This window comes from Narcine bancroftii, chromosome 2 (assembly GCF_036971445.1).
Source record: "Narcine bancroftii isolate sNarBan1 chromosome 2, sNarBan1.hap1, whole genome shotgun sequence".
In the NCBI taxonomy this organism is placed as follows: Eukaryota; Metazoa; Chordata; class Chondrichthyes; order Torpediniformes; family Narcinidae; genus Narcine; species Narcine bancroftii.
Window position 1 is genome coordinate 41,502,675 of NC_091470.1, and position 15,665 is coordinate 41,518,339.

Sequence of the window (15,665 nt, forward strand, 5' to 3'; positions counted from 1 at the left end):
ACACCCATACCATAAAACAGGAATCTGAATTAATAAAGCCATATTTTTTCAATTTCTCAGGAGTTAAATATAACTGATGCAAAAAGTTATAATTAACCATTCCATATCGTAGATTCGTCAATCTAGTAACACTGTCATAACACATATCCATCTAGTAGTCTTCAGGAAAAACAAAAGTTAAGTAATTTTCCCATTTAAGCTTAGATTTCTCCCATTCCAACTTGTCCATATTATCTTGTAATATTTCTTTTTGATTTTTCAACAAAACCTCTAATTTGTTTATCCAACCAATATTTTTACTTTTGGCTAGATTCAGATTTAGATGTTGAGACCATCAATGAAGAAAGACGACACCTCTTTGCAATTTGTTCCTGGCGTTTTTCTTTAGCTTCCTTCATCCTCTTGGCCAGAAGTTTGGCATATTCTGCTGCTGCCTCCTTGTTCTTCTGAGTACAACGTTTCTTCAGGGCAATACGTCTACGTTTGTGCTGTAGAACTTGGGGAGTTACTAAACGCTGAATCTTGCGGGCTTTAGTTCTAGGCTTTTTACCTTCTTTGTTTACAAGCCTTCTCACAACATACTGCCACACATCATCCTCCTTGGACAGATTGAACAACTTGCTAATTTTGCTTGCTCTCTTGGGTCCAAGACGGCGGGGTATCGTGTTGTCGAAGTCCAGGGATATCGTTCTCACCTTTCTTAATAATAACCAAATTCAGGACACTGAGATTAGCATCAACAATGCATCCTCGGACAGATTTGCATTTATGCTCACCAGTCCTTCTTGGGTGATAACCGGAATGCCCCTTGCTGAGCAGCAGACAAACACGACCATTAGTCAAGACACCCCGTTTCATGGGGAAGCCCTGCTTGTCATTGCCACCACTGACTCGGACAATGTTACCCCTTCCACTCATCTCCCAAACAGTCAGCAGCCTCAGTGGCCATTCGCTTCTCATAAAAGGTGCGCAGTTTCCGCTCATCATCCACCTCAATCAGCTTCTGGCACCCGGTGGCCGGGAAGGAGATGTTTAACAAGCATCAGCAACTCCACGTCCCTCAGCCACCGTCAGGAAAGAGCTTATCTTGTAATACTTGATACATAACAGAAATATAGCCATTTTTAGGCATAGAAGAAATCAAAGACTCGAACTCCGACAATACGGGTAAAATCATCTCTCTACCATACATTTTTTTTTAACCAGTGACCGAAGTTGATAATAAACAAATAAAGAAGCTTCAGCAATATCAAAACATTCTTTCAATTGAGTAAAAGAAAGAAATTGACCTTCTACAAAACAATCCTACAATATTTTAATACTCTTAAAGTCCCAATTCTTTAAATGACTATTAGGTAATGAAAATGGAATACGTTGATTATTATATAATGGTGTTAAAATAGATAATTTACCTTTTGATCCGATAATCTTATTCTTTTTTGTCCATAACATCAATAGATGTCTTGATATTGGCACATTATATTCCCGTAATAAATCTATATTCCACCGAAATATAAATTGATGTACTGCAGTTTCAGAAATACATGCCATCTCAACTTTAGCTGAACTTGGAGGTCGATCCAAATCCATCAAACCACTAATAAATTTAAGTTGGGCTGCTTCATAATAATTCTGAAAATGAGGTAATTGCAATCCAACTAATGCATACTTCCAAGTAAGCTTATTTAATGCACCCTTGGTAATTAACTTTTCCATAGAAATTCCCTAGTGACTTTATTTCAATCCTGGAAAAAGTTCCTGGTAAGAAAACATGATATTGATTGAAACAAATAGTCATTTTAATACAATTAACCCGACCAATTAAAGTTAACGGAAGGTTTTTCCACTTAATTTAGTCTGCTTTTATCTTTTTCAACAATGGTAGATAATTTAATTTATATAAAGATTGATACTCAGTATTCACAATTATTCCTAAATATTTAATTTTATCCGTCCATTTCAAATTAATAACATTTTTATAAACTAAATAATCTCCTTCACCTACTGGTAAAATTTCACTTTTATCTCAATTAACTTTATACCCAGATAATGATCCATACTGTAATAAACATTCCCGTAAATGCGGCAAAGATTGTTCCGGATTTGTTAAATATATCAAAACATCATCTGCAAATAAATTAATCTTGTACTCTTCGTCCAGAACTCTCATCCCTTGTATCTGCTCATTTTGCCATATTAATTGAGCCAACGGTTCAATGACCAGTGCAAACAGGGCTGGTGACAATGGACAACCCAGTCGAGTAGAATGTGTTAATTTAAATGACGACGAAACCTGTCCATTTTTCACCTCCCTAGCAGTCGAGTTTGTATATAAAGCTTTAACCCAGCCAATAAAAAAGGGGCCAAATTTAAACTTTTCCAAGACCTTAAATAAAAAATTCCATTCGACCCTATCAAAAGCTTTTTCCGCAACAAGTGCAACCACCATTGGATGGTTGGGCTGCCGTCGGTATGCATTGATCAAACTAATTAATCGAAGAATGTTATCTGAAGCATGTCTATTTTTAATAAAATCTGTTTGATCTACATGTATCAATTTAGGTAAATATTTAGCAAGCCAATTCGCTAACAATTTTGCTATTATTTTATAGTCCACATTCAATAAAGAAATAGGTCTATACGAAGATACCTTTAATGGATCTCTATCTTTCTTTGGAATTACAGTAATTAAAGCACTAGAACAAGATTCTGGTAACTCATAATGTTCAGTCACTTGTTGTAATACCTCCCCAAACACCGAGGATAAAACTTCATTAAAATCTTTATAAAATTTGACCGAAAACCCGTCATCGCCTGGTGACTTACCATTTGGCATTTCCATCATAGCGGTCTTAATTTCTAGGTCTGTGAACGGAACTTCTAAATCTATAATATCCTCTTCATCTAATGCTGATAACTTTAATGTAGCTAAAAAAGAATCAATAGATCCATTATCCTGTTTCCCCCCTCAGAAGTATATAATTTTTATAAAATGAATAAAACAGTTCATTGATTTCCTGAGGTTTATAGGTAACTGTTGAATTCTTTTTAACAGCATTAATGACCCTTGAACACTGCTCTTTCTTTAACTTTATGCGCCTTCTCACCCTACTCATAATATTGTTGTTTGGTTCGATTAAGTAAACATTCAAATTGATAAGTCTGTAATATATTATATCGCAATTTCAATCTAGTCAAAGCTATCTTCTGATCTTCTGTCACTCCCTTCTGAAATTCCTTCTCCAGTTCATCAATCTGCTTTTCTAATTTAATACTTTCAGCCATATACCCTTTCTTAACTTTAGTAGCATAACTAATTATTTGTCCTCTTAAATAAGCCTTTAACGCATCCCATACTTCAAATCTACTTTGAACAGAGTTAACATTTTCCATTAAGAAAAAAATCAATCTGTTTCTTAACAAAAGCAACAAACTCAGGTTTTTTCAACAACATTGTATTAAACCTCCATCTATAAGATGGACATATCACCTCCAAATTTTCATAAGAAGAAATTAATAAAGAATGATCGGATATTACTCCACTCTTATAGTCTGTCTGCAATACCTTTCTCTGTTAATGTGCCGATATTAAAAAATATATATTCTAGAAAAGGAATCATGCCTAGAAGAATAAAAGGAAAAATCTTTCTCTAGGGTTAATCCTTCTCCAAATATCTACCAAATTTAAGTCTTTCATTAAAGCCCCAATTTGTATCACCATCTTTGATTTTCTGATACATTTTGGAGATTTATCCATCAATGGATCCAAAACACAATTCAAATCTCCCCCAACTAGAATATTTTCATTAGCTTGACTTAATAACAAAAAAGTGTCTGAATTAAAACATTCATCATCTACATTAGGTGCATTGATATTAAGTAAGGTCCAAAGTTCATTAAAGATTTTACAGTCCACTTTTAAACCCCTCCCAGCATTCCCCTCTACATTCTGTAACTCAAAAGATAGATTCTTATGAAACTAAAATTACTCTACCTTTTGCCTTAGAGTTAAATGAAGAAGAAAAAACATGACCAATCCAATCTCTTTTCAATTTCAAATGTTCTTTTTCAGTCAAATGTGTTTCTTGTAAAAAAGCAATATCAATTTTCATTTTCTTAATATAAGATAAAACTAGCTTTCACTTAATTTGATTATTTAATCCCTGAACATTTAAAGTTGCAAACTTCAAACTAGACATTTTAATAAACTATCAATATAAGTATGTAATAAAAAAATGCTCTCCTGTTAATAAACAAATCTACTCTCCCTCCCCTAATATTATAAAAAAAGTTAATATGAAAAGGAATACAATTAATTCCCCCCCCCAAAAAAGAAAAAAAAACACCCAAAAGTAGTAATTCCCTAAAAAACTGGGTGTGGATCACCCCACCAGTGGCAAATGACTATCAAAGATATTAGTGCCATCCACCTCCCCCCAGCCAGAAATACAATATATATAATAATGTAATTCAACATCATTAATATATTCAGTGCTGGGACTCCAGTCCCAAAGATTGATTCGAATCTTCAACATCACTAGGACTGTGTGTCAAAGCCACTTTTTTCCCCATCTTTCCCATTCTTTCCATTCTGTCCATTTCCATGTCCATTGGCCCTTCTTTTAGGTGTGGACGGTGAGATTCTTCCCCGACCATGTAGATCTGGTAACGAATTAGCAAAAACCAATGCATTGTGATCATTCTAAAAAAATTGAGATTGATAATTGCCATAAAAAACCTTCAAGACAGCAGGATATCGAAAAGCAAATTTATATCCTTTCCGCCACAGCACATCTTTAGCCGAATTAAACTCACGTCGACGTCTGATAATTTCTTGACTCAAATCAGCATTTAAAAAAACTCTATTGTTCTGAATTATCATTGGGTTTGACTTTGTCTTCCCTTCTGTCCCGCCAACCGTAAAATCATTTCTCTATCCTGATAATTCAAGCACCGAATTAACACTGCTTGTGATGGTTGACCCGGTAACGGTTTCCTCCTCAATGGTCTATGTGCCCTTTCCAGTACCAAACCACCCGGAAAGGGCTCTTTACCTAACATCTCAGGGATCCAATCCTTAAAAAATTTTATTGGATCTGCACCTTCAATATCTTCCGGAAGGCCCACAATTTTTACATTATTTTTCTGGGTTCGATTTTCCAATGAATCAATTTTTAAAAATAGTTCTCTCTTCTGAATTCCCCAATCCATGAACGAATCTTCCATTTTTTCTATTTTTTCTTTATTACGTTGAACTTGGTCTTTACATTCAGAAAAAGCTGTCTCAAATTTTTTTTAAATTCTCCTGTACCACATCTACTGAATTAAGGCATTTATTAACATCTCTCTTAAGCGTAGATAAATCTTCAGACATTATAGATTGCATTTGGGTCATTTGATGAGACATAGTATCCATATAATAGGCAATCCCTTCCAACACAGTAAAAAATAGAGTTTAGTCCGGATTCCAGTGCCACACCTCGAGACGTACCTTCTTCAAGCTCCTCCTCCAGTTGTTCCTGTGAACTAGCCGTATAAGGTAAGTCCTCTTCTTGACCCATCATTGTCAAGACTTTCCCCGTGCGGCTGCGCGTTTGGACACCCGACAACGGCGCCCCAACCATATCGGGGCGCCGCTGCTTGGGCCCCCCCACAGTCCACACACGTTCCATCAGATTGTGGACCCTGGAAGCATCGCGCATGCCCGGCAGAGCCAGTGGCTGCGCAGGTGCGGTTTCCAGCGCCTTCCTGCGCTCCCCCAACAGCAGCGCTCTTTGTTCCTTCAGATCACCCACATGCCCGATTTTGCGAATGTGTGGGTCATCAATCGGTTTCTTTAACAAACTGGCGCCATCTTGCGGGGAAAAGACCAGCGTCGGTGTAATATTCAACCTGGCTGGAGTTCTCTGCGGCTTGGAGGCTCCCGACGGCAACTCCGTGGTTCCAGCTGGACAGGTAGGCCTCAGTTCTTCAGCACTTTTAAAAAGTAGTTTTTCCTGTAGTTGAACCTTAGATTTTTTAATATTAGCCGCTATTATAGACAACTAATATACTTAGAAACAGAATTAAAGCGTTTATATACTTAAATTAAAGTTTAAAAACAGCTACTTAAAAAAACTGGCTGGGGAGGATTAGAATCGAAAATCTGTCCTCTACGCCATCTTGCCACGCCCTTCGTCTGATGTTTCTCTTGGAATAAGGGGAACAGAAAGGAACTCTGTGGAGGCCTGAAAGAAAGAGGTTATCATCTGGAGAACCCTGATGGAGCAAGTTTCATCAGTAAGACATTGGGGTGACTAGTGGTGGTACCTCAGTTGTGGAAATCCTGGAACAACAAATCTCTTTCTGCAAACCCTACAAGAATCTTCCTGAGCAGTAAAACATTTACCTTTAGAGCACCAAAGCCTGGTGAACTTTATACATGTTAAATTCTGTGCACAGTATAAAAATTGCCTGCAACCAGAGAACTTGGATGAAGGAGGTGAGATTGAACTGTGAACCAAAAAACTTTTCTTACATTTACATGCATATCACATACATGTGCGTCTAGAATTAGAAGGGGGTTAAGTTCATTGAGATAAGTTAAAGTTTGATTCTGTGTTCATGTTTAAAGATAATTAAAAACAATTGTTTATGTAACTACTTGTCCTGGTGAATTTCTATTGCTCTGGGTTTTGGGGTCCTTTGGGGCTCATAACACACCACCTCCACTATAGCCTGTGTCTCCTTCTCCAAGGCAGAATGCCTGCATTCAAGGCCCTGCAGGGTGCACGAAAAAAAATGCCACCAGCCTGCCTACCGGATTCAGTGTGGCGGCCAGGGAAAAGTTGGAGGCATCACTCTCCACTTGGAACGGGACCTATAGTGTGGCCAGGCCACAAGTGCATAGCACTGCCCCACCTCCAGGTGTGTGATCGGACCTCTCCAAAAGGGAGGGGGGCAGGTCCTCCCAGAACTGGTCATTCATGACTGTGAGCGGGGGATGGGGGCCATTAAACTGCAGAGTACCCCTTTAACTGGCACTGGAAATCCAATCTCAAAATGGCAGGGGCGCAGAGATGGAGCATCACCAACAGTCTGAAATTTTTGTATTTCATCCCCCTTACGGTTAGGTTCACATAGCACATCCCGTGCATTTCTGTCGAGAGGGACTCGGAGGCTAGTGCTACCAGGCACTTCACAGGGGACACGGTCAGGAAGTAGCATTCGGCGGTGCACAGGTGTATGAAACTCTCAGTGCTCCCCTTGTCGAACAGGCAACCTGTGGTGTGACCGTTTACCTCTATATTCATCATGGACCATCCCAGCTGGTGTGTTTGATTCTCGTCCAAGATGATTGAGGCTAACATCGGTTCGCTGTCTGGCCCACTGCTGCTGTGTTGTTGAGTCAGCGGCCACCAAGATGATCGCCCTGGAGATCATGAATATGGCCGCCACCTTGGATTGCACATGGTGGGGCCCAGAAGTGAAGCCGGCAGTAACGTCCCTCCTTGTGGTGCCATTGGCCCGGAAGTTCAGTTCCCCACAACCAGAAGTGATGACTGAAGCTGCTTGAGCCACAGTGGCGACGCAGGTTCCAAGCTGCAGGCGGCACTGCTTGCGGGTAGCTTAAATTGGCATACCCTTTCATAGTGCCATTTCCGCTGGCAGTCATGCAGGACAATACTTTTGGGGATGCTTGCTCTGCCCACAGTAGTTGCACCTTGTGCTCTCGGCAATTGTGGCAGTCGTTAGGGGGAAGGGCCCAAAATCCCAAGATGGCGCCACCCATTCTGCATATCTGAGGGCCTACGGCGTAGGCCTCCACATTCTTTTTGGCCATCTCCATGGCCCAGTCCATCTGCATGATCTCATGTAGGGACTTGTCACCCTTCTCCAGGAGTTGTTCATGATGTGTTAGGAGCAGAACCCAGCAACCACCCTGTTGCAGATGAGCTCCTCCTGGTACTCCGCTGCCGTCACATCCCAGCACCTGCAATCTCACACCAACTCCTGCATGGCCCGCACAAACTCGTTGACTGACTCACCTGAGCCTTGGCATCGGGAGCAAAGCTAGAAGCACGCATACATGGTGTTCCTTGGCACTCCATCGCCTTTTCATTCCCTGTGCAATCGCAGATCAGTTGGTACACATGATGGCCTACCACTGTGAATAGTAGGTCATACTCGTCGCTGTCTGCTGTGATTTTGTGGTGCCTCATGAGGGCCTTCAAGCAGTGTAGCCCATGTCAAATTTCACGGAGGCCTCTGGGTCTTTGGAGTTGATCTCCAGCTTCTCCAACCAAATCATCTTGTCCATGGCACTTAAAATTTTAGATCAATAAATTGTAGCGTGATCAATGACCTCTCACAGACATGAAGTAAGGGCCAAAGGCTTTATTGATCTAAAGATCCAAGCATGCCTCAGCATGCTGCTAGCTCAAGTCCAAGGGCAGGTATGGGGGAGGAGACTTGGGTTCTCGGCCATTATTTTGGATCTTGGACGGAGGGCTACTGGTTCTCCAGGTGGGCCAGCCTGCCCAGCTCAATGGGGTAAGTGCCCGCAATACCATGTTCCACCAGAGTACATAAACATTACCATGTACTTTATACAATTTTCCACTTTTAGTCTCTTGCATTCTAATATTTATAATTTTGTCTCTTCTGGTCACATTATTATCAACACAAAAGTATTATGTTGAAGGTCAGATATGTTAATTGTAATAAGGATTACAATTGTATAAAGTTATAGGTCTAATTATATTGAAAACAAAATGGAGGACGAAGGGTGAAGGAATCTACAATCTGGTGAAATTATTTCAAGACGAAGGGTGGTCTGTTTTGAGGAAAAATTAGAATTTGTTTCTCACAATTGCATGTATTTGGCATTCTTTGCTGAGAGTTATTTCTTACATTCAAGGCTTAAGTGAATTTTTGGACTATTGGGAAATCAAGTTTTACAAGGATTTGGCTGAAAACTAGAAATAAAGTCACTGATAAGTTCATCTGAGATTTTATTAACCTATTTACGTCCTTCCACTTTTTTATCTTTTAAATTGACTGTGTCTTTGGTCATCAACTTTTCTCCTCATACTGCAAAGTAGAAGATAGATAGGTTAGTTTTATATGTGCTCACCATTGAAAATGTTGATACTCTCAATGTTCAAAATAACATCAAAACATTGGGAGGAGCAAGGATTAGCAAAGATGAGAAAGATGTTGAAATCAGGCTCAATGGTGTACTAATCTTGGTGTAGGGATGCAGGGTTGTAAAAGGCCTGTACTTTATTGAAAAAAACAAGCACCAAAAATTGTTGTGGAACTTTAAGTTATGATGTAATGTTCAGGATTCATGAAGAATCATGGCAAAACTAAATCACAACTCAGTAAAATATCCTGATATCTTGGTATATGTATCACAGCCAACTATGATAATATAAGAAATAGGAGAAGGATTAGGTCATTTGGCACATCAAGCCTGCTCCACCATTCAATAAGTTCCACTCAAGTGTCTGTTTCCCATCACCCTTAATTTCCCTATTAGGTGAAACTCTATCCATCTCTGTCTTGAATATATTTGCCAAGCCAGCCTCTACTGTTTCCTTGGGCAGAGTATTCCACATATTCACTACTCTCTGGTAAAAGCAGTTCCTCCTCATCTCAGTCCTTAATCTACTCCCCCTACTCTTGAGGCCATTCATGACCCCTTGCTCTAGACTGACCTGTGAGTGGAAACAACTATCATTACCCATTTCCTTTCAAACTTTTCTACATAACTGTATGTATATGGTCCTATCATTCTTCTGAATTCCAGCAAATATCGTCTCAGATGACTCAATGTCTCTCATAAGCAATGTTCTTTCTAATTTTTAGTGGTCAGTGTGTGCAAAAATTATGTTATGCTATTTATTTTCCTGTGACAAATGTATGTGTGGATTGAATGCTTGTGCAAATGTAACCTTGAAATTGTTTCAATATTAATTTCTCATGGCTAATAAAACTATATTGGTGTGTTTTGATATAATACAAGTATGATTAACTACTTGTTTAACTGACTAGTTAATGAAAACAGTTAGCTAAGAGATTATTTTCAATAAGTATAATTATTAATTACTACATTATTTTAAGTAACTAACCTTTTGTGTGCACTTTAATTTCCTTTGTGCGCTGGTTGCAGCATGTGTGTACGTGCGTACACGCGCACATCTTAGAGGGAGTAGTGCTCATAGACTAACCTCATCTCATGAATCAACCTGGTAATCTCTTCTGAAAACTTTTTTTTCCTCAAATAGACCAGAACTGTATGCAGTATTCCAGGAGTAGCCTCACTTCTACTTTGTACAATTTCAATAGAACCTCCCTGCTGTTAAATTCAATCCTTCAAGCAATGAAGGACAGACTTGATTATCTATTGCAGCAGCATTCCCAAGTCTCTCTGCACAACAACACGCTGCAGTCTTTCACCATTTAAAAATTCATCTATTATTTCACATAAGTATCAGTGTAAGACCTCACAAACCAATATTGTACTCAAACCCTTTCCCACTCATTATATCTCATCACAGACTCTCAGCTTTCTCTGCATAATTTGCTTTTCTTCTTAATACTCTACACTCAGTCCCCTCTTCCAAATTATTTATATATGTCATGAACAGTTAGAGGCCTAGCACCAACCCCTGCAGGACTCTGCTCACCATTGATTGCCAAACAGAGAAATACCTATTTATTCCAACACTCTGCCTTTGGTTAATGGATCCTCTATCCATGGTAATATATTACCCTCCATCTCCATGTATTCTTACGCAGGTCTTTAATGCAGCATCTCATCAAATACGTTTTGGAAATCCAAGTACACAATGTCTATCTGGTTCAAGTTTAGGTTTATTATCATTTGATTGTACATATTGCAACCCAACGAAATAGCATCTCACGAGTCCACAAAAAAACACAATACACAGTACATAATGATCACATAAATAAAGTAAATATTAAATATTTGGGATAATTTACACAGCTACAAGATATTGTTCATCAGTCTAACAGCCTGTGGGAAGAAGCTATTCATCAGCCTGGCAGTCCTGATTTTGATGTTCCTATTTTTACCTTCTTGATGGTAGTGGCTTAAAGATAATGTGTGCTAAATGGAAACAGTCTTCTACCATTCTTGAGCCCCTATACTTAACACTCCCAGTAAATGTCATCTATGTAGGAAAAGGAGGCCCTCAGTGATTTTATTGGTTATTTTAATGATCCTCTATAGACTTCTGCTATGATGCTTTGCAGTAGCCATTCCATAATATGAAGCTGCCAGACAGGACACTCTCAATTGTGCTCCTATAAAAGGTTGTCAAGTTGGGAGCTGGTAGCCTTGAGTTCCTCAGCCTCTGTGCCTTCCTGATTATTGAGGATGTTTCATGAGTCCAGGATAGGTTTTCCCTTAATTGTATGCCAAGGAACTTTGTGCTTTTCACTCTTTCCACAACGGAACTGTTGATGTGTAGCAGAGAATGATCAACCTTTGTCCTTCTGCAGTCCACAATTATTTCATTTGTCTTTTCCACGCTGATACTCGGGTTGTTGTTCTCACACCATTTTAAAAGCCTTTCAACCTCCTCTCAGTAATGTGATTCATCATTGTTGCCGATGAGGCCAACTTCTGTTGTATCATCTGCAAATTTGATGATTCTGTGGGAACTGAATCTGGCAGTGCAGTTGTGAGTCAGCACACAGCCCTGATGGGGCTGGGGGTGTCACTGCCAACTGACTTGGTCTTTTCATCAAGAAATCCAGAATCCAGTTGCAAAGAGGAGCATTGAGTCCCAGCAAGGAGAGTTTATCCACCAACCTGAGGTATGATCGTGTTGAATGCTGAACTGAAGTCAATGATCAACAATCTGGTGTATGAGGCATTGTCCTCTAGGTGGGTCAGGACAAAGCAGAGGGTCAAGGCAATTGTGCATCATCTGAGGACCAGTTTTAATGGAAGGCAATCTTGAACAGTCCAATATCACTAGACTTCATGATCATAGATGGTGCCACTGGACAGTAGTCATTTAGTCTTGTAATTGACATTTTATTGAGCATTGGGATGATGGTGGTTCCCTTGAAATCTTGGGTATTGCTTCAGTGTGATGTTGTAGATGTCCATTAAGACCTCCATCAGCTGGGCACCACAGACCTTCAGCATCCTTTCAGGTAAATTATCTGGATCTGCTGCTTTGCGCTCATAATATCCTCAAAGAACTCCAGTAATTTTTTTTCCAAACATGACCTTCCCTGCTTGAATTTATTCCAGGTTTCCCTGATAAAACAATTTCTATTCTGATGTCTTGCTATTTTTTCCTTAATGTTAGTTTCAAACACTTTGCTGACTACAAATGTTAAGCTAATGTTAAGCCTAGAGTTACATGCCTTTTACCTACATCGTTTTTTAAAACAGTGGCATGATTTTTGCTGTCTTCTAGTCCCCGGGACCTGTCCAGAGAATTTTGACAAGTTATCACAAATGCCTCTAAAATTCAGTACTCCGAGATGGATTCCATTTGACAAATGGACGTGTACTTTTTTGGGCCCACTAGTTTGCTCAGCAACTACCTCTTTAGAGATAGCCATTGAATTGACAACTTTACCTCCCATCACATCTCTATTTAATGCATCTTCCAACATAAAGACTAACAGAAAGTAGTCAAAGCCTTGGCCATTTCTCCATTACTCAATATTAAATTCCCCTTCTCTCATCTTCCAAGGGACCTATATTCACTTTAGCCTGAGTAAAAGTTTTTAATATTTTCAAAAACTGTGTTTTGTGTCATTTACTTTTAACTGGAATAAACTTTTGTTGAGGACTGCAAAATCCCTTTGAAAGTCTTCCACCCACTGTTGCTCATCTGACCCATCATTTAGCCTGTGTTTCATCTACGCTATCCAACTCTTCCCTTATCCCATTGTCTCCCTTAAGCATAATACAGTGCCATCTATAATGTTTCCTTTATGTGTCTCTGTGTTCTACAGATTTAAATTGTAATCAAACAATTTGCATCATTAAAGTGCACATTCCAGATTTTATTCAAGGTTATTTCTATACGTTTTGGTGTGTTCAGGTGTGATAAGAGCATTTTTCATAAATAGTTCCCCCATTTCAGGGCATCATAGTGTTGGGGACATTTGGCATCACAGAGTACTCAAGCATGTTTAATTGCTTTATTGGTGCAGGTATAAGAGAGCGAGGCTTGCTTTTAAGCTTTTGATCACCTTCGGAATCTATATTTGCCCCATTTTTCTTCATGAAGACTAGAATTGTGCCAATGAAAGTCAAAGAACCCATTAGGAGGCTGAAAAACAATAAAATAATAAGAGACCTCCCAAACCTTAGGATTACCAAAATCAACTGTTTGGAACATCATTAAGAAGAAAGGAGACAGGTCGTCCAAGGAAGATCTCCACTGCTGATGACAGAAGAATTCTCATCCTAATGAAGAAGAATCCCCAACTGCCTGACCGACAGATCAGAAACACTCTTCAGGAGATAGGCATGGATGTGTCAATGAATACTGTCTGCAGAAGACGTACTAAAGCTGAAAGATGAAAACCACTAAGATGATTAACCACAAAAACAGGACAGCCAAATTGCAGTTTGCCAAGAAATATTTAAAAGAGCCTATAGAATTCTGGGAAAATGTCCTGTGGACAGATGAGACCAAAAGTGTGGAGGAATCAAGGAAATGCCCAAAATTCAAAGATACCAACTCATCTGTAAAACATTGTGTTGGGGGTGTTATGGCCTGGGCACGTATTGCTGGCATACTTTATTTTAAACCAAAAATATACTTTATTCCCAGTAATTTTTCTTTTACAAGCAAGAAAACCATTCAAGTCTTTTTACACTCAATGTCAATCATATCTATATTTTCTCTTCAATGTACATTGTTACATTGGTTCTCTCAATACCCCATTACCACCACTGTGTCACCTAGTTGGTTCTCCCCCCTCCCTGTTGTTGAAGGCCTTCTCCTCTGTCTCAGCCCCTCAATTCCTGCTAATGGGAGGACTCTAGACTGTGGTCCTTCCCCACAGTGCCTTTGTATTGACTGCAACAAGCCTCTACAAGTCTCTAAGCACATACTCTGCAGCTTGGCAGCTGTCAGTAACATTCCCGGACCGACTGAAAGACTAATAGGTTTCAGGCAGACAAAACTCTGTCTTTCACTGAGTTAGTCCACCAGCATTTTTGGATATCTGACTCCAAGTGTGCACCCAGAACAGCCATTAGATCAGAGTTCTGTCATGCTGCCACTGGGGATGAACCGTGACAAAGACCCTTGTATCCTTCTCCATGCACTCTGCGAATCTGCATTCAGCAAAGAGGCGGGCAACTGTCTCCTCTCCACCCAAGTCAAGTCGAGGACAATGTGCATAGAGGACTGACGTACTTATTTTCATTAATGTAACTGCTGATGGCAATAGCAAAATTAATTCTGAGGTGAAAAGAAATATTTACTCAAGTTCAAGCAAATGTCTCCAAATTCATTGGACAGTGCTTCATCCTATAGCAAGACAATGATCCCAAACATACTGCTAAAGCAACAAAGGAGTTTTTCAAAGCTAAAAATTGGAAAATTCTTGATTGGCCAAGTCAGTCACCTTATCCAAATGGAATTGAGCATGCTTTCCAATATGCTGAAGAGAAAACTAAACGGAACAAGACCCCAAAACAAGCAGGAGCTGAAGATGGCTGCAGAAGAGGCCTAGCAGAGCATCACCAGAGAAGATACTCAGCCCTGGTGATGTCATGAATCACAGACTTCAAGCAGTCATTGCATGCAAGGGCTATCCACAAAGTACTAAACATGACTATTTTAATATGCATACATTGGTATATCCCAAATATTATAGTGCCCTGAAATAAGGATACTATGTGTAAAAAGTGCTGTAATTTCTACATAGTCAAACCAAAATGAATACAAGTAACCTTGAATGTACACTTTAATCACATTTGATTACAAATTTAAAACTGTGGAGCAAAGGGGGAAAAGAAAAAAAAGTATCCCAAACATTATGGAGGACACCATACACTAGTCTCAGATCTAACTATTGCACTCTTCATTTGTATGATATATGATTACAAAATTGTTTTCGGTATGAAAAATACTTCACTTTGTCGTAATGAGCACAAGCCAAGAATATTGTTCTATTGTATTTTCATTTAAACAAGCTGGCAAGTTTTTGATTATAAGCCTTAAAATGTATTATTTTAAAAATTAGTAATGAAGTAAAATTATGAATAGTTTTGATATCCCAGAATAAAAACCCCCAACATTTAAGCTTGTGCATTAGTACTGTATTATGATTTTTATATTCTAGATTAGATGACAGAGAAATCAGTTCAGATTTAATTACTGCTGTATTTTCATTCTCAAGTTTTTATTTCATTTATAGCTTCCAAATCAATAGAAATCTACAACAAAATGTTTCAATTTACCTTCTACAGAAAGAGGAAGTGATGGTTACTGACAACAATTACGATTCCAGAGTATCAATTGACATAATTCTTGTAATTTTTCTTAAATGTTGCAAAAGACCCATACTTAAAGTCTCCATTGGATTACTGGCTAACTTCAGGTTTGTGCCTTTTTTAACTTCAGTTTTTAATGAAATGACGCACTAACTCAAAGTTTATTCATTTGATG

At 38.9% G+C, this 15,665-nt stretch overlaps 2 protein-coding genes across 11 annotated transcripts in view; one reads left to right on the forward strand and one right to left on the reverse strand.

Annotated features, from left to right (window-relative positions):
* The window catches only part of LOC138753429 (MAPK/MAK/MRK overlapping kinase-like), a 139,816-nt gene that overhangs the window by 82,714 nt on the left and 41,437 nt on the right, over nucleotides 1–15,665 (forward strand). The window contains exon 13 of one of the 5 annotated variants that reach the window (XR_011351166.1): nucleotides 15,415–15,597. The exons of 3 other annotated variants lie outside the window; for them this stretch is intronic. The gene's annotated coding sequence lies outside the window, so the exon portion shown is untranslated. The remainder of the gene's footprint in view (nucleotides 1–15,414; nucleotides 15,598–15,665) is intronic. One more of the 5 variants, XR_011351167.1, reaches the window with a different exon arrangement.
* The window catches only part of wdr20a (WD repeat domain 20a), a 110,600-nt gene that overhangs the window by 33,237 nt on the left and 61,698 nt on the right, over nucleotides 1–15,665 (reverse strand). The window contains exon 5 of one of the 6 annotated variants that reach the window (XR_011351162.1): nucleotides 2,912–2,928. The exons of 4 other annotated variants lie outside the window; for them this stretch is intronic. The gene's annotated coding sequence lies outside the window, so the exon portion shown is untranslated. Of the gene's footprint in view, nucleotides 1–2,911; nucleotides 2,929–13,293; nucleotides 13,311–15,665 lie in introns of those variants that run through there. One more of the 6 variants, XR_011351163.1, reaches the window with a different exon arrangement.